Here is a 24,314-nt window from a genome sequence, read left to right as displayed (position 1 = left end):
ACTGTCTGTTGAACAAGCAGAGGAGCTGCCTCTGCAAACTTTCTAAGAGGAGGCATCACTGTGATGCAGGGAATAGGTAATACAGGATTTCATTTTTATGTTGAATAACAGGATGAGTAACAGTTTGTAAGGGATAGCCAGTAATGACAGAAATCATCCTGGGGCAGATGAAGTTATTCCTGTATGGTCTGAGGAAGTTTTGTGGTTATATATGAATATGAAATTAATCTTGAGAGGGAAGAAAAAAAAGAAAGATAAAAGAAGAAAACTACCACTACTTGAATAACCTTAGCCTAGTTGTGTAAAGGAGTGGTGAAATGGGGAGGGAGTAAACAAACAGCAAAGATGCTGTGCAACTAAGTTACCTATTAAAGCAAAAAGAAAACACAGTTAGAATTCTATGGACTATATTGCCTCAGAAATCTGTGTAGTGTCTTCATGTTGATATTTGGTTCAAACGCAAGAGTGATTTTTCCACTAACTTTGACTGTATTTGACTTAAATTCTTTATTGCACAACTTTGGTAGTTTTGATTTTTTCTTTTATTTCATGTATACTAGTTAGAACTGAGAAAACTGAAGAATGCACAAGTTGGTTTTACAAATTGAATTCTTAGATATGTTTTTGTCAGAGACATTCAGAAAATATTTGGTGGCTAATACTTGGTTTACCTTAGCTTTTCTCCACAATTTAATATTCCAAATTCAAGCCATCTCTTTTGGTTCTCTTAAAGCGTTTTTGTTGCATATGTTCTGTACCCTTATTACAAATGTCTAGCTGTTAGGTGTTTGTCATTTGGTTTTCATTGTTTGCACTGTTATTTCTGTTGGTAAACTGCTTGGGTGATTATATGTGGGAGTTTGGATAAAGGAAGATTCACTGAAACTTTTAATAATTCCACAGTATTATGTGAAATATAAGATTAAAAGGTATCAAAATGTTCATTTAACAGTTTAAAACCGTTTGTATGAATGATCAAGATAATGCATATTTGGAAGTACGGCTATTTATATTGCTAGACAGTTACAGAAAGCGTGATTTCTTATTTATGAAAGCAATAAACACTTCATTAGTTTCTAGGTGAGTGCATTTTTGAATGGAACAATTGCAAATGAAGAAGGTATAGAACATTTAAATCCTTTTAAGGAAAGTTGCTTTGAGAGATGTATCTGCATTGCGTGCTTTTGGTCCACAGCTACTGAAAAATGAAACGAAAAATCTTACAATTACCAGACAAAAACCCCATCCTTAATTTAGCTGAAAGTGTAAATACATATCTGCTAAGTAAAAATCTTATTAGTGTTATTAGATTTTCCCAATACGCCAAAAAGCAAATCTTAAATTCAAACAGAAGGCTAAGCACAAATGCAAATGTGTACCCATATCTGCACTGGAAAGAGTAGCAGCACACAAATCAAAGACATTTTTGTCTGTCGGTAGTGATAATGGGAAAACCCAACGGTGGTTTATTCAGCCTTGAACTTCATTTTATTTTTTTAAATGAAAAAATGACCTTAGTGAACTGACACTTCAATTCCTGCATTTTCTTGCTATTTTTATGTTTCTGTTCTGACACTGAAACTCCTTAGCGAAGGCATCTAATAATTATTAAAACTCTGGAGACTGACTAAGAGGAAAAAGAAAATAGATGTTGCCTGTGTCCTAGACTCTGAGTCCCGTTTCTCCTGGAAATCTTTTCACATTATTGTTGCGCTACTTAGGGGGCAGCAAAGGTATGTTCCTGTTATGTGGGGAAAATACAGATTTTTTGGTGTGTGCTTGGTTTTAAAAATAGCAAATCAGAATGTCTTGAATTGGATTGATTGGGAAAACAAGATTAGAAAGTACATTTTTTTTCATAAGCAGCTCTCTCTAATCCATCTTTATATTATATCCATAAAGTTGCAACTGCAGCCTTGGTTAAGATTGAGGACAGTCTGATTAACAGTGTCTGTCTCTGCAAGGTGCAGTGGCCCCCCCAGCTGTGAGGAAATTTCCAGTTATTCTCAAATTGAAATGATGCAGGTTGAGGCAGCCCAGCTTGATGTCAAGGCTACGAATGTGGCAGATGATGGATCAATGCTGCTGTGTTTTCTGGCTCGGTGTAGGTCAGTGGTGCTTACCAAATTGTTTAGGCAGCTTTGCATTATCTTTAGACCTTTGGATTTTTTTGGGCAGATTCTTTTAGGCTGCAGACAAGTGACCTCCCTGGTTGGGAAAGGTCCATGAAGAAACCATTATACAGTTGCTTATGGTGATTATTAGTGCTTTTTTTCAGGAGGGAAAGATAGAGTATCTGATGGTGAGGCCACTGGGTAAATTCTGCTCAGGAAGCTGGTTTCTGCTGATGATAATCAAGTTAATTATTGATCAATAAGGAGTTAGCATGTAAGCAAGGGTGGATGATGTAATGCTGCTTTGAACAAGACAGGAGCCATACTGTGAAGGGCAAGCCATGGCAGCAGTGGTGGGCACAAGTGCTATCAGATAAAGCAGCTGACAGTTCACTGCGTGGGGCCAGTGGTCAGCTGATGGTGCTGACTTCCTTGCAGCTGACTGAGAAGTGGGTGGCACTGGTTGGAAATGGGATTATCCTCACCTTGCTCAGAAAGCATGAAGTGTTGGGCTGTTCTCTCTCTCCTTTGGACACCATCAGTCAGTAGGGGCCCATCTTCTTTCTGCTGTTGGATGGCTACAGAGGCTATTAGCATGGTGCTGTCACAATTTTTATCTGTGGTGCTTGACTCAGATAGCGGTACTGGACACATAAGACATGTTTTTGAATACCTGTAGTGAGATTAACCTGTCTGCAGCTGTGGCAGCGCTTGCAGAAACGTGGAAGCTATGGTGGAGATAAATGGATTTGAAGAAAAAGAATGTATTTTTCTGATGATTTCTACTTTTAATTGGTAAAGTGTCAAATATATTGGAAGCTCCTATGTTTCTACAGTCACGTCTCTATCCAGGACATACAGTTGAAGTTGTGATTGCAGAGATGATCAAGCTCAACATCAGAGAAGTGCTGAAACTGAGCACTCTGTAATGGTGTTCAGTCCTGCCCTGGGATAAAGAGAGTCAGATCACAGCAAATTTGCGGGCACGCTCAAACACCCCAGTGTTGCTAAGCAAGGAGTCTGCTTGGAAGTATTTTTGGGGCCATCCATCCAGGTTAAGTAGGAATAGTCTTGTAGTTTGGTGGATAACGAATCTAGGGTCTGCGAGTGGTGGAAGTGGGGGAAACTGTGTTATCGTTGGATATATTTCTATTGTTATTTAAACCCGGTTTCCCATGGAAAAGATGCATTTGCTGTGTTGTGTGACTGTCAAGTTGTCTCATGTAGAGCATTTTGAGCCAGTTGGCCAATATGTCAGTGGAGTGGAGGTCACAAATATATTATGGTCCTGCACGTTTTTTGAAGAGAAGGGAGTGGAGGAGAGTAAAGGCTTTCCATAAGGTGAAAGACGTGGAGAGTGACTTCAGCTGTTTCAGACAGAAGTTGCACAAGTGTAGAAGAAGTTGTAAGCATCCCAGCCATATGAGATGATTTAAGTAGAGCTCACAGTGAAACATGTGGTACATCTGTTAAGAAACCAGATTTCCTTATTGTACTGCCTATAGACTTTTTGGGGTTTTTTTTAGATTGTAACAAAGGCATCCAGAGTAGCAAGAGAGATGTCAAATCCTGTTGTCACCCACCCTTTATGTTATCTTAAGGTCTAAAAGTAAGGACTGTATATTCTCTCAATACTGTAAAGCACTGCACAGTCTGGGCAGGCATTTCTAAGAAAAGTAATTTCTAACAAAATTAAAGGGACAAAACCTAGTGCTAACCCATGAGCTTGCTGAATTCTTGCCTGCTAACCACAAAGGGTACCATAGGAGATTGCTTTGATGGGACTCCGTTCTTCTGTGTCCTTTTGACTATTTGCTATTTGGGTAGCACACAAATGGGTAGTAAAGTGTTACACAATGCAGCATTACATTGTCACCTGCACCCCTGCTGTTGATGCTTCCCACTGGGGAGCTGTTGAGTTAAATGGTGCAGAGTCAGCTGGCTGTATTTTTCTTCTATCCCATGCAATGACTTCATCTCATTACCTCCCAGGTGAAACTGGAGCTGTCTGCATCAGCAACCTGATTCTGATTTCAAAGAATGAATTCGGGTGAAAAGGAAGCTCAGGGGAGACCTTAATGCTCTCTACAGCTACCTGAAAGGAGGTTATAGTGAGGTGGGTGTTGGTGGCTTCTCCCAAGTAACAAGTCATAGGATGGGAGGAAGTGGCTTCAATTTGCACCAGGGGAGGTTTAGATTGGATATTAGGAAATTTCTTCACCAAAAGGGTTATCCAGCATCGCAACAGGCTGCCCGAGGAGGTGGTTGAGTCACCATCCCTGGAGGTATTTAAAAGATATGTAAATGTGGTGTTTAGGGACATGGTGTAGTGGTGGACTTGGCAGTGTTAGGTTGCTGGTTGGACTCGATGGTCTTAAAGGTCTTTTCCAACCTGAATGATTCTATGATTTGTGACTGTTGACTGTGAAAGACAGGGCATTTGGAGTGCTAGCTTATTTTAAATCTATTATACCAACTTTCTGTTGTAATCACTGCTTCTGAAATTAATTGTTGGGCTTTCTTGGGTGGTTTTGTTTTCAAATACTGCAGTAGAAAGTTGAAAAACATAGGAAAGGAGAGAAACACTACAAGAGAAAATATGTATTAAAAATCTTCCCTGTGACTCCTGAGAAAAAGCACAGTAATCCTAGATGTAACGTTCAAGTAGTGATTGCAGCTCTCCATTTATCAATTTGAAAAGTGTATAGCTAAATATCAAAGTATGCAGGTCATAATGCATTAGTAAAAGAAGGAAATAATACTGGTTTGTTTGCTTCTCTGCTCTGGCAGCTTTTTAGATAATGCAGACTAAACACTTCTAATTGTTTTTTTTAAGATAAGGTTGAAAATTCATCAAACTCTTACCTATTATTCTAAACCAGTTATATAAAAGGTGTAAATCCTTTCATTTCTATGAAGATGAGCAGTGACAAATAATTACAAGTGTAAGCTAGGATCAAGTGTATCTGCAAATAAAAGCCTGTGTTCTCCCAGGGTGTCTGCAGCTTGAGAGTGCTTGAATCCAGGCTGCCCAGTGAGAGGTTTCTTGGCATTCCTCTCCTAGTAGGCTAATCCTACACTGACAACACTTAAGAAGAAGAAATCTTTTTTTTTTTTTCTTCACTCTCCCTCAGCATTCAGCATAACCTATTTAATGTAGAGGCAACAACTAAAGCAAAAAATGACAAGCTCAGCTTGTTCTGTTGCTCTAAAACCCAGCGTAGAAACTAAGGAAGTTGGATCATGTGGAGCAATTTCCTATGTATTTAAGTTAGCTGCAGGCAAAGAATGAGCTGAGTGAAAAGATGTTCTCAAATTCTGCCCCCAACGATAGTTTCATACTTCTGCATGTGGAGCTATTTGCAGCACTGGCTTTTTTACAGGCCCCAGGTGGGAAAAGCACTTCCCACAGAACCCTTGGGAGCTCTTACTGTGATGGTGCTCTACCAGGTTGCATGCCTCATTTCTAACCCTCTTGGAGATTACCAGCTTTCCATTAGCAGCCGCTCTGAAGACACAGAAAGTACTGAAAATGTGGTGATACAGATCGCTTGAGAGGAAGTGCCTTGGGAAGCTGAGAGAAGTGGTACAGAGTTGTAGGGAGCTGGTTCATCCTGACTGAGGATGCCCAGCTTCTCCAGCCAACCTAAACACGCTTCTGAGCTAGTGTCCTTTGATTGCATAGGTTTCTCTGAAAAAAATAGTTAGCTCACATAAGCCTCTGCTTGATGACTTAATTCTTAAGCATTTCATGTGTCCTGTGTTACGGGGAAGAACAATGTGATTAGGTTTGTCCTTCATTCATTAATCAGAAGTTATAATAGGTTTGATTTTAGTCATATCAAAGCAATCTAAAAAAGGAATGGAAAAGGAGGGAAAAGCCAGAAGCAGAAAAAGACTGAAGGAAATTTAAAAGGTGGAAAAACCCCGAGATCGGCAGAACAATTCCTGCAGGCACAACTCAGGGCTGTAAAGATGTCTCTTGCGAGGCAAGGGCTCTGGAAGGCATATAGGAGAGGGCCCAGCACTAAGTGGGAAAGGCTGGGAAAGGCATCTCCCAGAGGTCAGAAATTGTGACACCAAACTGCTGCTGGTGTCCTGCTGCCTCGCTCTTGCCTGCTTCTCCAGGCTGTGAGTTCCTGGGGCAGGGATCATGTCTCTCTGCCATCTGGTGCTCTTGTGAGTGCTATAAAATATTTCAGTGCTCTAGTGAAACATGTGAAAACCCAGAGGGCACCTTGAACAGGAGAGAAGTGTGTGGGGAAAAAAATAAAAATGTAAGGGGAATGCTTCAGTGTGAGGAAATGGGAAGTAAATTTTACACTTTGACTCTACCCTACTACTGTCACGTAATAAATCACTTAAATGAAGTGCTGCCACATGGCGTGGAAGCACTGAGGAGGTGTGAATGGATCAGTAGCCTGGTAGCTAAAGGGTGCATATGAGAGGTGAGATGCTTTTTCTAAGGCGCATTCAGAGACTTGAACTAAAATTCCCAGAGATCAGTATCACACAGTGTTCTGGCAAGTCTGAGAGAGACTACTCCCAGAACAATTCTGAGTGCTAGAACAGTCTCTGGGGATGGGAGATGCAAGTTTGGGTCCTTCAACACAAGGGAAGGACCTGAACGTGTGATGCCTACTGTACCACGGTAGGAACTCCTCGGTTTTCCAGTGGGAGGCTACCATTTCTGCAGCCATTCTTGAATGTTTTAATCATACAGAATTTAAGCTCTCCCTCTCCTCACCAGTATTTTTCAGTGGAGCAGATTCAACAGTTAAATATTTTAAATATGACCCAAACAATTCTTATTTTGCAATGTAGTGCTAGAGCTTTCCTTCAGCCCATATGTTATCACTGTAAGTTAGCAAAATAGGAACGACCCCAATTTTTCAATGGAGGCACACTGCTTTCAGTTGGTAGAATTCAATTCTTTATGATATATCCATCAAATGACACAAGTTTGTTAGGAGAAAAAACGGTGTCACAGCTGTGTAGCTGCTGGCAGCACTCGTGGGCAAAGCTGATGCCCTTCCCCAGGACAGGGCAGGCAGCAGCTGAGCAAGGAAAGGGGAGTGGGAAGGGTCCATAGCTTGATCTGCTAGTTAAGATGACTGCACAAAATATGTGTAGATAGCTGGAAATGTCCTTCCCTCTTGGAGAAGGATGGCCATGGTCCATGTGCGGTTGGCAGGGACCCCTGTGCAGCTAGCAGCTGGGGTGTGAGGGCAGGCACCCCGAACCTCCATCAGGCAGGAGGGGAGGGGGAGCACAGGGAAGGCTGGGAGCAGCTGTGGCGCTGGCTCGCTGCACACAGGCTTGGCTTCTCTTTGAAACTGAACGTTTTGCTCTTGCTCCTGTTGAAACAAATAGTACTCATGTCTCCCAGGCATGCTTCTCAGCCAGGATTTTTGCCTGGTTTGAAGTGGGGAGGTCAGTGGACCACAGCCTTTGCCACTGGATGGGACTGATGCTTTCAGGCTGCCTACTACCTACTTGTGATCCGTATTAAACAGGGCAGAAAGTAACATTGTGCTGCGCTAGGTATTTTTTGGCAGAAAAATTGCAATTCACTAATGGCCTTTCCCCAGTTAAATGCTGTGCAACGACATTCTTGTAATTAATATTTAATCAGACACTAATAGCATTTTATGCAGAGTTCAGATAGGCTGGTGAGACCTTTCTGCATCGGAGCTTTGGGCTGTTGTGCTGCTTAGAGAACAGTTGTGTGTATGTTTTAAAGTGGTACATCAGCAGATAAGCTCTGTTTACATCTCTGCAGTCAATGTAGAGGAAATGGCACATAGGTAAGCATGACTGCAAGTTGCTTTGCTCTATGAAATTTTACGACACTGACAGCAAAGTAAGACCTTTTGAGGCCACAGTTCCTTGGGAAGACTAGACAGTATATTTAGGAAAATTACCATGATTGTTGGAGTGCAACTGGCACTTCCTGTTTCTTTTTAGAATTTTACCTACAAAATTGAAGGTTCATAAAAACTACAGTAAGTTTTTCTCTTTCTTTTCTCTCCTCTGACCATTGGATCTGGTAACTGTGCCATCAGGCAACATGGCTTGATCTCTTGTGTTTCTGAGAATAAAACTTTGGACTGCACTGCTAAACAGAAAACCTTAAAGCCAAGCCGCAATTAAAGTACTCAGTGAAATTAAATTGAAAGCTACATGTGTACAATTAAGAATAATAATGGGTAAAATCAATCTTCCTGGTGAAGCGGGTGTTGTCATACTAGATACTGCCTTTCAGGTTTGAATGAAAGCGCTTATAATGTTTTTCTTCAGTTGTCATTCAACGCAATGTTAATTACACTGTAGGGTTTCCCCAATGACATGTTTGTTGAGCTGTATGTAAGTGACAAGATGATTATGTCTAAATGATTGGTAAATGTGTTGGCTTTGAGGCCTTAAGTATTTATATAAATGATTTTTCCAAAAGCTGAGGAATGCTTGACATCTCCACAGATAACAGGATAACAGTTTTGTTATGCAACTTATTTTAGGGCTATATTTTGATTGTCTTGCTCATTTTGGTAGTTTCTTCTCCAGCAAAGCAACCGGGAAAATCCAAGGGGCTGTTTCAGAGTAAGAAGCAAACCAGTGCAGAGAAGATAACAGAATCTCCCATGCAAAGAAGGAATTTCTGTTGTAGCATTAAGACCTGTGCACCTATGACACCTACTTCTCTGAGAGCAAATGAGGAGAAAATATATCTGAAGTTAGCGTCCTCAAGTGGGGAGTGCCTCTTACCTCTGTGCAGGAGGTTATTTGTTTGGACAATAAGTTTAATAGAATTCTGCAAAGTTATTTTAAAAGATGAAATTTCATAATAAACAGCCTGATGGAAAACTGCATGTTCTTAATAAGAAAAATATTCTAACAATTCTAATTTCTAAGGAGTTGCTGACACATTCAGTTAAAGATATGTGTATAATGACTGTCAGTGCTGGGATGACAGCTTAAAAAATTTAGCAAATGTCCCACAATTTTTCTATAAATTAAGAAGTGTGTCTTAGACCAGAAAGAAAAGTGGAATAAAGGGGTATGTGAACCAGGGCAGAGAAGAGGGAGCTTTAGCTGGCACCATTTCAGGGTTGCACAGGTAGAAAAACCTCCCAAGGAAGCAAATGGGACTGCAGGCGGGAGGGGGAAAGGGCAGACCCAGCCTGTGTGTTGCAGCAGGTGGCCCTTCCAATCCAGTGGGCAGTTCACATGAAAAACAAGTTATGACATGAAAAGTATGGTGGGTTTGCATGATAAAAGGGAGAGAATATTGTCTGTGGAAAGATCTGGGTGATTATTGAAACAGTCAAATTCTCACAGCTCAGCTCTGAGGAACTGCTGCGTAAAAACCGGTTAATTTACTGAAAGTGAAAAGCTGACTCTGGGCTGTCAGAAGTTCTGCCGCTGGAAGTGCCTTTTTTGAGACAGTGGCTTTTTGCAGCCTAATAGCTATTTTTGGTTGTCTAATAAAGATGTGAATCAGGCCACGGCCCAGTGTTATGTTCTGAACCAGCTTTTTCTGTAATCTCAGGTGATGCTACAAATAGGTATTCCAAAGGCTCTTTTGATTTTCTTGGGAAGAGCCCATCTTTGTTAGTTCTACCAGTGAAGTTCAGGCTGTGTGCATAATTGTCCTGGCATTGATCATGGTGAGCAGGGTGTTCAGCAAAACTACCTGTTAATAGTCACAAATCATGTAACTCCCTCCCTCCCTCAGAGATCCCGTAGTACACTTTGTTGACTTCAAGATTAGCTCAGGGATTTTTTCCACCTGTTAACACTGACATCCAGCTGTTTCAGTGGTAAAACTTGGCTATTGTTTGGCATCTCAAGGCAAGTTTACACTTTACAGCCAGGAGAGGAGCTTGCTGAAACTGTGAATTGGAAAACAGCATTTGAGGATTAAACAATTTTAGGAAAGTATTCACTGATAAAGCTGGAATTTGCTGAGGATCTGGGAAATCATGTGGCTTAATGAGTGTTGTTTGCTAATTGGCAATAGCAGCAAGGCTGCCTTACTTTTGGGTCCTTCTGGAATCTGCTGGAAGCTGGCATCATGGGTGACACTTCAGGCCATGGTGGTCTTCATTCTTCAGGGTTTATATCTTAGTAATCTCAATAAATGAATTTATATAAAAGCAATTGAGTATAAATTAAAGCATAAAAGCAGAATGAAGCAAAGTGGATTTGATTCTAGCATCATTAGCTAGTAATTTCAGTGAGGTGGCGGAAAGCACTGGAGTTACTGGAATTTTGTTTCATTTAAAATAAAGGCAAATGAGAACGGAGTTGAATCCTTCTCATTTTGTCTTTGAAGTATCTGTTAACAATAAACTTCACGTGACAGACAGTATACGTCTTTTGTTCTGTGCAGCTATGAGCATGTTAGTGTGTTTCTGAAAATAACCACTAATAATTTCCTGAAGAATTGTCCTTTTTGATGAACCACTGTGTATTTTCAGTTGCTTTTGACATTATGCCACTAAAAGCTGGTTTGCTCTTCAAATGTGTTTCCTCAGCTGTAGTTTGAGGTTCAGCAGCACAACTGCCCGTGAGGATAAATGTCTTTGTCTGGAAGATTTAGAGGTTACAAGGTTGGGGAAATAGTATCATGGAGGAAGATACTGGATGGGGTCTGTGGGATAAGATACACTGAATTTCCCCCCCTTCCTCTATATTTTTTGTTTTGACGTGAGAGAAACTAAAATAAGAGGAACATAGCTATGTTTTTCTGATGGAAAGAGGTTTTCATGAAAACGCTAGTTCAACTGATGTGATTTTTTTGAGGGCATGTATCAGCTCTGTTCAACTTTGTGCAGGAAGGCAAGGAGACCACCCAGGTACTTGCCTGGGCTGCAGCCCCTGTCTGCTTCTCCAGCGGGCTGTCTTCTGGGTACAGAACTTGTTCCCGTCATCTCCACTCACAGATTACATGCGTATATTCAACTGTATCTGCATTTTGTTGGAATTTTACTTGATATTATTCTGTATTACACTCTTAAAGTTAGAAATTTCTCATTGCCAAACCATCCTTTAATCCAAATTCTGAGTATAAGTAACCCATGAGGGTACTGACTGAGCAAGTCAGCAGTTACCAATTAGAACAACAATTTTAAAATTTACTGATTTGTGAGACCTAGAGCTATTAAATGAAAAATATATAGACTATATGCAGTAAGATGTGATTCATTGAGGATATATGTTGCAAAGTGAGTGCTGTAGTACATTGCAGCATAGAGTCGTTACTAAAATCAGATTTTTTTTTAAAAAAAGTGTGATTTATTTTTTTATTAAATAAATAATAAAAAAGTTATTATTAATGTCATTAGGAGTATTTTAAATACATTTTAAATGTGTCAGAGACACGTCATTGCTTTAGCTATAGACGGTGATCTTAAATTTCCACTCTAGTTGTTATTTCTGTTATTTTCAATGCAGGTTTACATGAAAACAGGTTTATTTGGTGGCTAATTGTGAGTTACGGATTTTTTTATATTAACTTTATAGAGTTGTATTTATGTAAATTTATATAATTTTTATTATTCTAAATTAACAGTAGTTACTTCTATTACTAAGAGATTAATGAAAGATGAGACGTCTTTTTTTTTTTTAGGACTCTGTTTATTTCAGAGTCTTACAATAGGAGTTACGAGATGTGACTGAGGAACCTGTAACATATCTCTAGAAAGGAGACAGTTTTCTGGATACTAATAGTTTCTGCGCATACCTGGGTTCAAAGTTTGTAAGGTGCTAAAGAGTGCCATTGAAAGTAGTGTTTCTGTGTTAAGTCATCTGTCATGAAGCTGTGGAAACTATGATGAGAAAAAGCACAAAGGGTTCAATATACAAATGCCCATCTTTCCCCTCTCCCACATGTGACAGCTGGAGGCAGATGAAGGGGCACTAGCACTCACCTGGCTGCTGGTGGAAGGGTGTGTTCTGTAGGTGGAGTGGTTTAATTGCCTGCTCACTTCTTTATATTTGGTCCTTTCCCAGGGAACTTCTCCTTCACAAAACTGCTAGTTGTTCTAACACAAGCCTATAAAGGTTCATTGGGGAAATGAAGCTGTGCATTTACAGTAGATTGTAATTTGAAAAGCGGCCAAATGCTGAGTGCATCTCAATATGTTTCCCAAATTTACTTTACTTTGAATATAATTAACTTCAGGGTCTATAACTTGCTCTGCCAGTACCAGCATTGCTGCCAATATTAACAGGGTCTTTTTACAGGTGAGGGTAATTATAAGCAGCATACCAGTCTCAAATGAGCTAATAAAGATAGCAAGGAATTATAGCAAAACCCAAGCACAATGTTACTTGTCAGGTAACCTCTGTGTCATGGGAATACTTTAATAATATTTGCATTATAGTGAGCAAGTTAGTACTTTTTAGAGTGAGGATCCTTTTTCTTTCTTTCTTTTTTGTTACTTACCATACTTCCTTATGGGTACGATACTGACTAAATATCCTGGCATCTATACCAGGATGATGGTTCACCAGAACATTTCTCATGGTACAAAGCTGTATGAAATGCCTAACCTTGAGATGCCTTGGGGGTTTGCAAGTGAGATCAAAAAAGAAATTCCCCCACCCCTGAGAAGTCCATAGATAAGAAATAAGAAAGATGTATCATTTGCAAGACAGGCAAAAAAGAAACCTGTAGATCAGTGAAGGAAACATTTTTTCTGGTGAGAGATAGGTAAGGATTGTAAGTAAAAAAGTCATATTGACAATCAGCTGAAGTATTTGTTCTGGAGTGCTCATGCAGATGCTTATGAGCCTCTGAGCGTTTCAGACCTTATCAAGAACCTCCAAACTTGACCCTGAAGCATGCAGGCTCTGCATCTCAGCAGGGCTTTCATGCTGCTCATAGAGAGTGCTTTGCTTTTTCAGCTGATGTTTCTGAGTTTCTTGAGCTTTCAAAATATTGCTTCTGTGTTTAAGGGTTTTCATTACATTTTTTGCATCTGCGTCTCTGGAAGGTTGATGTGAGTGAGAGTAGACTTCACCATAAGCTTCTGCCATGGTCCATTCATGCAGCTACGTAATTCTGTAATATAGTAGATACAATGTTATCATATGATAACTAAGTTTTTAACTTCTAGATATAGTTATCATATTATAGGATTGTATTAACTGTATTATAGAATTATAACTGTTGTATATAGAATCCAAAAAATATATGAAGCAATGACAGTACTTGGGAAAATTTGCCTCAGACTCAAGAAAACTCCATGGAAACTCTTGTCATCAAGCTTGGCTGGTTTATAATTTGCTTACTATACAGAAACATGCTAATACAATTTACCTTCAGGAGTTTTTTTTTTGTTTTAATGAAGTCAATGGTTGAGATGGAACTTTGGAAGTCTCAGAATGAAAATCTGGAAGACCTGATCTGTGTCCCATTTGTTCTGTTAGGAAATTTGGAAAAGTACTGTCAATGTATTTGAACTGGGAAGGCTATTCAGACTGCTGATCAGGCTGGTGCCTGGATTTGCCTCTTGCTTCCTAAGTGTTGGGAATGAGAGTCTGCTGTCTCATTCCTGGGGTGAGCTGGGAGACTTTTCTAGGGAGTCAGGTCACAAGTCTCATATCTGTGGTGACATGTTGCATTGTGCATCAGAGTAAGAGTAGAAAGGACAGAGAGGGGAGACCAGTAACACAAAACATAAAAGTTAGTTAATTTTACAAGCCTATGTGCTATAATGTTGTGCTTGTGGCATTGTTAACCCAGGAAGACAGGTGAGCGTTATTTATCTATAAATGTGAAACAAAATCTGATGCCGTTAACTGCAGGTTAATGAGGTTACTAACCAAACATTTGCGTCTTAACCTGGGAGTTGTTTCCTTTTCCACTGTCACCTTTGTAATATCTACCTAACTGAAATCTATGCATGTCTAACAGGACCTAGTTCTGCCTTCATTTGTCCTGGCTTTAACTTCATTGATCTCAGGGATTATGCCACTCAGTATAAGCAATAACTGTGTTGCAGCCTCTTTAAGTGATTTCAAAGTGAGAGTTAAAAAGTGAGATGATACAGAGCGAGGGTGAGCTTTTATGTGTTCATGCATGTGTCACATTAAGGCTGGCAGGTCTTCGGTGCTGTTTCTGTAGTGGCTTCCAATAAAATGGGTTTGCTCTGTCAGATGGAAAGTAAAGTTGACATTTTGTTGAGTCTGAGGCAGAGTCTTCCAAGTATCTTACTGTCTGCTGAGGTTTATATGTCTGCAAGGTACTGCTAACAGATGTTGTTGCTTCTGAGAGCTCTGAAAACAAGAGGTGCATTTCTATAATTAATAATAGAAAAATTCCTTTTTAATTTTAATGATGTCAGAAAATATCCAGTCCATCTTGCTTTGTGAACCAGCTCCTGGTAGCTACTGAAAAATAGAAAGAAAACTCCAGCTTGCTTTATTTCCAATGGATGTACCATGTTACTCTTTATTCATTAGGCTCTGTTTTCATGCAAGTTCATTAAATATAATCGGTGGGTGATAGGTACCTTACTGCCTGAAGGCCACTTTGATTCCAGTGTTTTAGTGTTACCCTTCTGCCACTGTATATTGCAAGTACTTGAGGAAGATACAACTATGGTGCAGGTAAACTGTAAGAATTTTTTGACATTCTTAATGATCCCTAGGAAGCGGAATTCCAAATTTGCAGTTGCTTGCTTTTCACGTAGTGTTATCATCAGTTACCCTGCCAGGAGAAGGAATACAAAGTTTCAGAGTTTCTGGTTCCAGAGATTGTTTGATGCTTTGCTTTGGCTTCCTGCTGCATGCTGGCATGTCATCTTTCCTGTATCTCTGTGGTCTTGCTGTATATCATTGGTGTTAACAGGGAACTCATTTTAGAATTGGTTAAACTGTCTGCCAGCTTGGGACCTTGGCTCGAAAATGGTGCGTTGCTGGACCAAGGGAAAGTGCAGTACCAAACAAATTAAAACTAAAAGTATACTTCATCCTTCCAGGTTAGATTTGAACTTAGCCTTCATTTTGGTGTGTGTATTGTTATACATCTTGGAGGATTAATTAAATATGGCTATACTTCTGTAGTAGAGATTAATTACACTTTAGATTTATACAAGATGAAAGCTGTCCTGCTTGGAGCTCTCACAAGGGAGGAGGGCTACTGCCAAGCTTTTAAGCCACCTTGGCACACTCGTGAGTCTGGGCTGCTCCGTTGAGGTCCCTGGCGTAACACTGACCTGAAGCCCCAGCAGGGCTCTGGGACCCGTTAAGCTATGGGCGATGTGCTCCAGCAGACAACCACCTAAAATTTCTGTGGATAACGAGAGGACTCTGTAACACAGGGGGTCCCTGTTGGAGGCAGGACAAGGGAATATTTGCTTTTATATGCATGTCTAGACACAATAGTTTTTTCTCAGTCTGTTAAGATAAGAATGCTTCTTACAGATCTGTGTCAAAGCTGGTGTTCTACCACGAGCTTTAGAGAACTTTATAATGGGTGGCTTTTGTAATGTTAAACAGAGGCTGGCTGTAGCTTTGTATGAAGGAGTTCAGCTTGGGCAGAAAATGGCAGTCAAGCAGAACAGGCAAAAGTGGCTTTTAATCATTGGGGCACAGGTATAGCTTTGTTGGATTAAGTGCAAGCCTGAGGGAAAAATAATGATGGGCAGAGAGAAGTATCATTATGTATCAAAAATGGTCATTTAGAGAGAGCCTTCCAAGGAATTTACATTCATGGCCAAACCCTCCAGCTCCAGAAGGTGGTGGAGGAGTGAGATATGAGTCATCAAGTCTACATTGGCTTTGGATAAAAAATAAGAATTTAGATTTGAGATAAGGGAAGCAGAAGAACAGAGGAAAGATTTTCAAGGTGTCTGTTTAGAATATGGTGGCTCCAGATAGGGAGCTGGATCACCAGCTCTCTGGCTAGCCTTAGACCTAGAAGTGAGAGCTTACCTATAGAACAGTTACTACTCGAAATTAGGGCATTTTTCGTCAAAGCTAATAAAGGTTGTGTGAAAGCAACAAGCGTTTGAAGCAAAACCCAGGACTTCATGGTATACTCTAGCATATCTCTCTGGTGTCCTGCATGAGAATCGGTAAGCAACTAGACAGGTATTAATTCATTAAGTATATTGCTGTTTCATATTAGCTTTAGTTATTACCTTTTGTTTCTGATTTGTTACCCAAAAGTATATCTCTGTGTCTAGCCTAAATACATTTTTTAAAGCCCTTGTGCTGGCCTAGTGCTGAAGAAGAGGCTGAATGAGCCAGCAAATAGCTGGCAGATAGTGGGTGCTGTATTTTCATGCTAGAGGGATATGCAGCACCTCTGTGGGGCTTGTGCCTTCTAATGAGTGAGTATACAGCCCCAGGCTTTGAAGATCAGTGTGAAGCTGGTACTGTCAAGTAATGGGAGTTTGGGAGGAATTTCTTCTGACAGCAACAATACGGTGCTTCTTCTGACTGCGATATGACCCTTATGATGGTCCCGAGTAGTCTGACAGTCTGCAGGCTGTCTTAGGCAAGAGGAGGGCTGATGGCTTTGTCACAAAATCATTGTTACCTCTGATAGATGAAATTTTGAAAGAAGCCGGATTATAAGATCGAAAGCAATCAAAAGGAATCTGGTTTAACAGAGCTCAGATCATAGGTTAAACCTAGAGACTGTGCTCTGAACTTCAGTTCTGAGGGACAACCCAACCTTGAGGATGGGACAGTTGTGGCTGGAACACGGAGATATTTTTGACAAGTAGAAAAACTCAAGTTCTGGTACTATCTTGTAAGCAAGATTAACTTTCTTGATGAGCTGACACATTGTCAAACTGTAGAGGCTACAATCCAGAATAAAGCAAAATTAATAAAAGGATATTGATCAGTCGTGAAGTCATGCTGCTGCAGGACGTGACCATCTTCTTGAATGAAAGAAATATGCTTTTAGAGTGCATGCTGCTGGTGGAAAGAACTTAACTGGGAGTTTTGTTTTACCAATGACTACCAAGTAAACAGAAAAACTCATTTAATGGACCATGTCAGACTGTTTTGTGATAAAAGGTGCTGTGTCTTCATTCAAGTACCAGTGAGGTTTCATTCAATTGCTGTCTAATGTTGCACTAATATAAAAAGAAAGAATACCGCAAAATTCAGCAAAGATACTAAAATTTAGATCCTTAATACAGCCATCTTCTCAATCATGTTTCACACAAAATACTCAAGTAGAATTTCAGTAAGAAATTATTTTGTGACTAGGAGCATCATTTATACAACTTCACATAGTTGGACTCAAGACTCCTGGCAGTCTGAAGTAGCAAAAACCTCTATAAAAATGGGCCAACTTGTCCTAAAGATGGACTGAATGCCAAGGAACAGGAACATCAGATTAGTGCAGCTTGGTCTCTTAATGCATTTTTTTTTATGCTGTTAACTGACGTCTAAGAATGCACCAGTGCTGGCTAAAGCTTTTCTTGTGGCTGTGGCATTTCTAGGAGCATTCTGTAGTGTCTAGTGAAAGGTATGTCCTCATGATGTAGTCTGTCCCTCAGCAGGGACACTGATGGGTATCTCTTCTTGCCAGAATGTTGTTTTCATGAAGTTTGGGGGAACTTAGTAGGTTTCCCACCCCTACTGTACTGTCTGGAACCAGCCAGTAGGTCCAAAAGTTACTGTTGGTTGGGCAGACAGACACAAACTGTTACACACCTTTTCCAGGGTGATCACATATGTCTTGCTGGTGTGTGGAATTAGCCTAAAAATAACATGTAATAGTGAAGAGGTAACTTACATTAATGGTTGCTGGGAAATGCAGTATAAATGACAGATACAGCAGCTGGCTGGAAAATGTTGGTTTAGCGATATTGTCTGGGTTAACATTAAAATATTGTGCACTTTTTTCCACCATTATATTTGCTTCTTTGAATTATGTGTCTAAATTACCCATTGATTATAGCAGCTATTGGTTAGCTTTTGTATAAGCTATAGGAAACCTTTTCCCTTTCCAACCAGCAGGGCCAGCAGGCTATCCATGCTGGCAGTGCTTTAAGAGTCAGGCTCTTTCTAAAGAATGGCACAGTCTACAAGATGTTTGGCCATGCCCCTCTGTGAGATGAGCTGTGCAATTCCCATGCACCCTCTATTACCCTTTCCTATTCTGAATGAGTTTTCTTTGCTTAAATGCCACAATTATCTTGATGAGTTACTGGCTCGGACTGGCTATTCTAGTATTTCCTATCGGCCTTTAGAAGAAAATGTAAATGGCTGTTCTTAGTATTGTAAATAAACATTTTTAATAAAGTTTATAAACATGCAAAATGGCTTTCAAAATGAAAGTAATTTGTATTGTCACAGTGCAGGTATCGCATTTATTGACAGAGGCTGGTCAACTGTGAAAATTTGGTTAAAGAAGGTTAAAATCAGTAGGTAATTCAAAATAGAGGGGGTTTGCATTTTTTAAAACATTGCAAAATTCTGCTAGTTTGTTAATAATTCAGGGAAATACGGATAGGTGAGAAAGAGTACTCCACTGCTCAGAACTGCACCCTTCATGGGGATCAGGAATAGATCCAGCTTTTCACCCCACCAAAACATTCCAAAATGTTTTTGGAAACGCCTCACATTCTTGCAGGTTTTGGCAAGCTTTCTTAATCGCGTCTTACTGTGTCTTACATCTTCTAGGCAAACTTTTGCAACAGTGAATTGGCAAGTCACAGATGGATTCAAAAGTAGTTGGCAGAACCAATTGTCCAGAGGTGAAGGGCCTCTGTATTTTGGCATATTCCTTGACAGCTTGTGGAAGGTCTTCTGCAGATAATGTTTGGTATTTCCAGTATTGCCCATGTATAAAGCATAAAATTATCCTAGTGACAGGGAAAAAGGGGTAGAGATTCCGTATAAGGAGAATTCTCTCCAGTGTAGGTAGGAAGTGAATTAGTCTTTGCTCTAAATGCAGCTTAACCTGTGCTAATAGTAAAAAATGTCTCCATTTATCCTCAAAGCCAAGGAAGTCTGGCCCTGAGAAAGTGCCTTCAAATTAATCACACTGTGTTATGTAATGGCTATAAAACCATCAGTCCATTTGGTGTCTGTTGACAGGTTCCCCTGTAATTGCTGTGCAGTTTTCTAGGAGAGAAGAAATTGTAAGTTTGTTGTTAATCAGAAGTGAAGTTTGATGTGTTCTAAAACGATATTCAGGTTTCCAACGACAATGCCAGTCTGTCATATAAAGAGATGATTATTTTTTTAATTAGCGTGATTGTAGCCGGCACAGGTATTGTCAGCAGTAATGAAAAATCTGTCTTAAACATTGACGTTGCTGAGAACCTTTGAGTGTCCAAGTTACCCGTTCTCTGAAAATTACTGTAATTGTTGTGTTTTCATCTTTCTGTAAAGGATCCCAACTATGGGAAGGATAGTTTTTAAGCTGACCTTGGGTTCTCCATATACATGACAACAGCTTGGATGAGTTTTCTGCTGCTTAGCCCCATTGTGGCCCCCAAGTCACCTGCTTTCAAACACTGCTAAATTAAACTTGTTCCTCTCTCGCTGTCTTCTAAGCAAGTGCCATGATTTGTACATATTTCTGATCTCATCTCTTCCATTTCTTTGCCAAACGCTCCACTTCCACCATAGTTTTTAATTCCCCGCTAGCACTTGCTTTTTTGTCACATTTGTCCACCAATGGGCTGATAACTTTGGCTTCACGGGAGTGATGGAGATGAGAGCCAGAAGTGAGTCCCGTATGTCCTCAGACACACAGCCTGGTCACCAAACTGATTCACATTGCAGAACAGGTTAATTAGAGTTAAAGACTCTGCACTCTCTTGCATTTAGCATATGCCTTCCTGCTCAGAGTGGGGGTGATCTGACATTAACTTTTCTGTTCATGGTTTGTCAGTAGTCACATGTCATTTATGACTTGTGTGGATGAGCTGAGACTCTTTACCATTGGTATTTACTGTCATCCCATGGCTTAACAAAACCAGAATAATGAAAAATCACATTAAAAAGCAGCGAGGAATTTTTAGTAAAGCATCAAACTATCAAGACAAATATTGTCCTGATGCCTACCTTTGCTTTAAGCAGACAGCTGTCTCTGTGCTTTATCTGACTCAGGATTTATACAACCCAGTGTCATTTTAGTCCCTTGTTGTTGGAAAAGACATTTTAAAACTTGAATTTAAAAATAATTAACTCCACCAATGCACTGAGAAGAAAGGAGGAAAGCTACAGAGGCTTATCAAGTAACCCTGCAGCGTAAATTATGAAGTGGCCAGCCCCTGTTCTGTCCTTTTGAAACAGAATGTTGTATTTGAAGAGAAGTTTATGAGTAGTGTTGTTGGCAGGCTGGCTGCCTCCTGAGCTGTCCGGGGGCAAGCAGGGTGCTCCTGGGTGATGCGCAAGGTCCTTGGATGCATGGATGTGCTCACTGTTCACTTCTGGGGCTGCAAACAGACTGTAACACAAAACTCTGCTCTTGAAGGGCAAATGACGTGAGAAAACACAATGGGTAAAGCCTTTTCAATGGCAGAGCCATCACTGATTTCAGCAGAGAGAATTTTACTCTGACTTTTGTCATCTTTCATTTATTTTTATGAGTGGGCATGCTTGACAAAACGATAAACAGGATCAGAAAGAAGCTCTTGGGGTCTCACAGGCCACCAACCTGCTCCAGCTGCTATCCTGGGCCAGGCACAAAATGACTCTTACGTACATAGCATTTTCTAGAAATTCCCTATGTGCTGCCCCTAACCAGAGCAAAGAAATATGGACTTATTTGTATTATTTCCATTAAACTTTATCTATAATGACTTTGCTCTTACTACATCCTTTAAACATGGAGTTGACTTTAGAAAAGGGAGACATCCTCCTTATTGCTGTACACATGTGGGAATACAGTTTTTAAAACCTGCTCTTTGAAAAACGTGGTATACCCCAGTCAAAGCTGGCTGCATTTTTAGTCTTTTTTTTTTTTTTTTTTTTTTTAATTCTAAAATTACTGGTTCAACCTCTCTGCTCTAGAATGCCATAGACAGATTTTATTTAGTGGTTTATCTGAGTTTCTAAATTACATGCAGGACATGATGCCACATGTTTTCTCTTCAATAACTATTTTTGCCTTGTTCTCCCTTCTGTTTTCTGGTGTGGAGGTAACACCTGCTTTGTGTATCTGCTGAATACTTTGTCACTTGGTTTATGGCTAATCGGATCTGATGAAGGGCTCTGCCTCTCTTATGCCAGATTTGGCTCAGACTTCCAAGCTAATTGCACAGGTGATTCGAAGGATGTATTTTCTTTCAAACAGAGATATTCTTTATCACATTAGATTTTTCCAACTTCATCCTTTATAATGAGTAGCATAAAATTAAGCCAATACAGCCTTTTTTTTTTAATTGCTTTAGATGCGTCTGTGTTGATTCAGGAGCTCTTTATTTATAAATAATTTCAAGATAAATATTCACTGAATATCTTATGTTTTGAGCTGACTGTATAATTTAAAGCATACTATGTTAAGCCTAGGAGTCGTTACATTATACTAATACTGTAAAGCTGAAAATACACTGCCAGAGAACAGACAGGTGGAATAAATGTGCTGTGAAATGTAAATGTGAATTGTATAGACTCCTGTTACTCTCTTTTTAGCAAAGATTATGATAAAGCTTATCTTAATTGTAACTAAGCCATCTATAACAACTAATAGCTGGAAGTTAAAGCAATACAAATTCCATTTAGGAGTATGATGTCCTGAAGGGCTTATGGGGGAAGGCTCACTCAATAGCTAGCCTACATCTTTCACCGTTTTCCTTGACACTGGCTGCTGGGCACATAAGAGATGTGATACAAGCCTAAATGGAACTTCTGTTCTAGCCTAAGGTAGCTGTTCTTATGAATTAAAGAAAGCATGATTTTAAAAAAGCTGATGACCACTGATGAAGAAAAAATTACTCAGGAATATGGTGGTTTTATTCCCAGAGCCTTGCTTTCACATTTATAATAAAATCTGAAACCAGGTCAGTTTTATGCTTCCTTTTTTTTTTTTTTTTTTGCTTATGTGGAGGCAGATATTTTTCACACATCTGCTTTTTTTGGTGCTAAGTTCTATAAATCTGAATTAATTTAGCAGCAGGTTAATATTTTAGTGGCTGTATCTGTACAGTCTGTTGTGGGTTGCTCAGTCTCTCTGTTTCTGATGGTCTGAAGCCCGTGACTGGTACTGGGGGCTGCTGTAGCTGAGCTAGTACAGCTTTGCAGGGCTTGGGCTCTGGGTCTGCCAGCACCATCACTGGAACTGGGGTGCCGTTTGCCAGGGCAAGGACAAAAGTTGCTTGCATGTGCCTGCTGTATGTTGTGTGGTTTCACCCACAGACAGCCAGGAAAAGCCTCTGTATCTGAGGAAGGAACCCTGATTAAACAAATCTGGACTTTGTTTGCTAAAGAACCTTCTGTACACTAGCAAACTCTTACTCATTTTATTTATTTATTACCTTTTTCAATGTAACATTTACCACAATTGCTTAATATACTAATAACTGTTAATTTTTTTTCTAAACGGAAGGGACTTTTTTCTTTCCAGGAGAAATATTTTCCCCAATTTTGCACACATGATATTTAGTGTCCTTTGCTGCCTGGTTGCTGCAAATTCTTAAAAAAAGTCAGGCTGTAAACAGTTCTGTTTCCATGCAGTGTGAGCACAGGGGAACTTCAGAGTTTGAAATTGCATCTGCAGGGATCTAGACTCCTTCCCCTCCTTCTCTCCATCCCTCCTCTCAAGAAACTCAAGTTCTGATCCCTATTACATCTTTGCATGGGATTACATGGACTGCAAGAAACAGAATTTGATGGATGGTTCTTAAGGTGTGCATTACAGCTGCCAATGACTGGAAAGAAGGGTAATATCCTAGACCAAGGAGAGATAACTGAGTTTGAGATTTTTTTTTTTTTTTTCATTTTCAAGTTTTGGACTGGTCAGTGACAATAAAATAAAAGTTACAGACCTTTATTTGGTATGAATATTGGATGTGTGTGAAAGGATCCTCAGTTACAACATCTATTTTAATGCAGAACAAATACATAAGCATGTGACACATTTTATATGAAGAATTTGTTTAGTGGCAATGCATTATGGATGTGGTACTAGAGGTGCTGCAGTGTTCGCTGAATACAGTAGAAGCTGCTACTTTTCTTTCTTGCCTTCGAAAAGAAAAGGCAGTCTCTATAGCAGCATGTACCTTCCTGTTACAAAGCAAGAAGCCAGAAAGGCGGAACAGAATTTTCCCCTGAAGAATTCTTTTTACTACTTTAACTGCTGTTTTGCGCCTGTTTAAAGAGGTTTTGCTGTCACTGGACTTGCACACACACTCATCCCACTTTGATTTCTCCTGTCCTCCATCCTTTCAACAGTCACATTTCTGTAGGGTGAAGATGGGGCATGAAAAAAAAGTGGTTTGTGCCGCCTTTTTCAGTTTTTTCTTGCTTTCATGTTTACACAAAGGCTGAATAAATTTTCAGTGTTCTTACATGCCGGTTACCTGCTTATTAATCGTTTTCCAATAGCACCCCAGGCCCGCACTGCATGCACAGCCATCAGATTGGCAAAGGGTGGAGAAAAGAGGACGCCATCTGGGGGACTGAGGCAAAGAAAAGCAAAATGGCTTTCCTAATGTCAGGCAGAATTATGTCACAAAGGCGAAACTTGAGATAAAATGAGTTTTTCTAAAGTGTCGGTGCGGGCTGTTCTCTCCTGTTGTGCGTTTGATTTTTGAAACTCAGAAAACCTGTCCTCTGCATCTCCCTCCCCGTGGCAGGCAGTTAGAGATTGAAGCATAGTCTAAGGTCACAAACAAGTGAAATGGAAGGAAGTGCGAGGACGGAGGGTGTTTTGGTTAAATCATTCAGTTGCTCACTGAGGAACTAGAAGTGTCTGGTTCCTATTCATGGAGGCATGTTGGTATAGGTACACCTATGCTATAGATACCACTATACTGATGGGGAAGTCATCTAGTACAGTAGCCTACTTTGATCTGATAAAATGAAATAAGCTATGTTGGGGGAAAATAGTTTTATCAGTCTTTCTGCCTTATGTTGCTGAACTGTTACTTCCCTCTGTTCTAGGCAGAGTCTTATTTGTTGTACAGAAATGGTCTGACAGTAGATGTTCTGTCACTGTATTATTTGCTGTGCTTGCCCTGATGTCAAAATTAAGCAAAAGTGAAGTTGAGT

At 40.0% G+C, this 24,314-nt stretch overlaps 1 protein-coding gene across 2 annotated transcripts in view; it reads left to right on the top strand.

Annotated features, from left to right (window-relative positions):
* The window catches only part of GPR158 (G protein-coupled receptor 158), a 209,874-nt gene that overhangs the window by 64,436 nt on the left and 121,124 nt on the right, over nucleotides 1-24,314 (top strand). The window lies entirely within an intron of this gene.

The sequence above is a fragment of the Falco punctatus genome, assembly GCF_963210335.1.
Source record: "Falco punctatus genome assembly, chromosome: 4".
Classification (NCBI taxonomy): domain Eukaryota; kingdom Metazoa; phylum Chordata; class Aves; order Falconiformes; family Falconidae; genus Falco; species Falco punctatus.
Note: the sequence above shows the minus strand (reverse complement) of the source record. Positions and strands in the feature narration are given on the sequence as shown.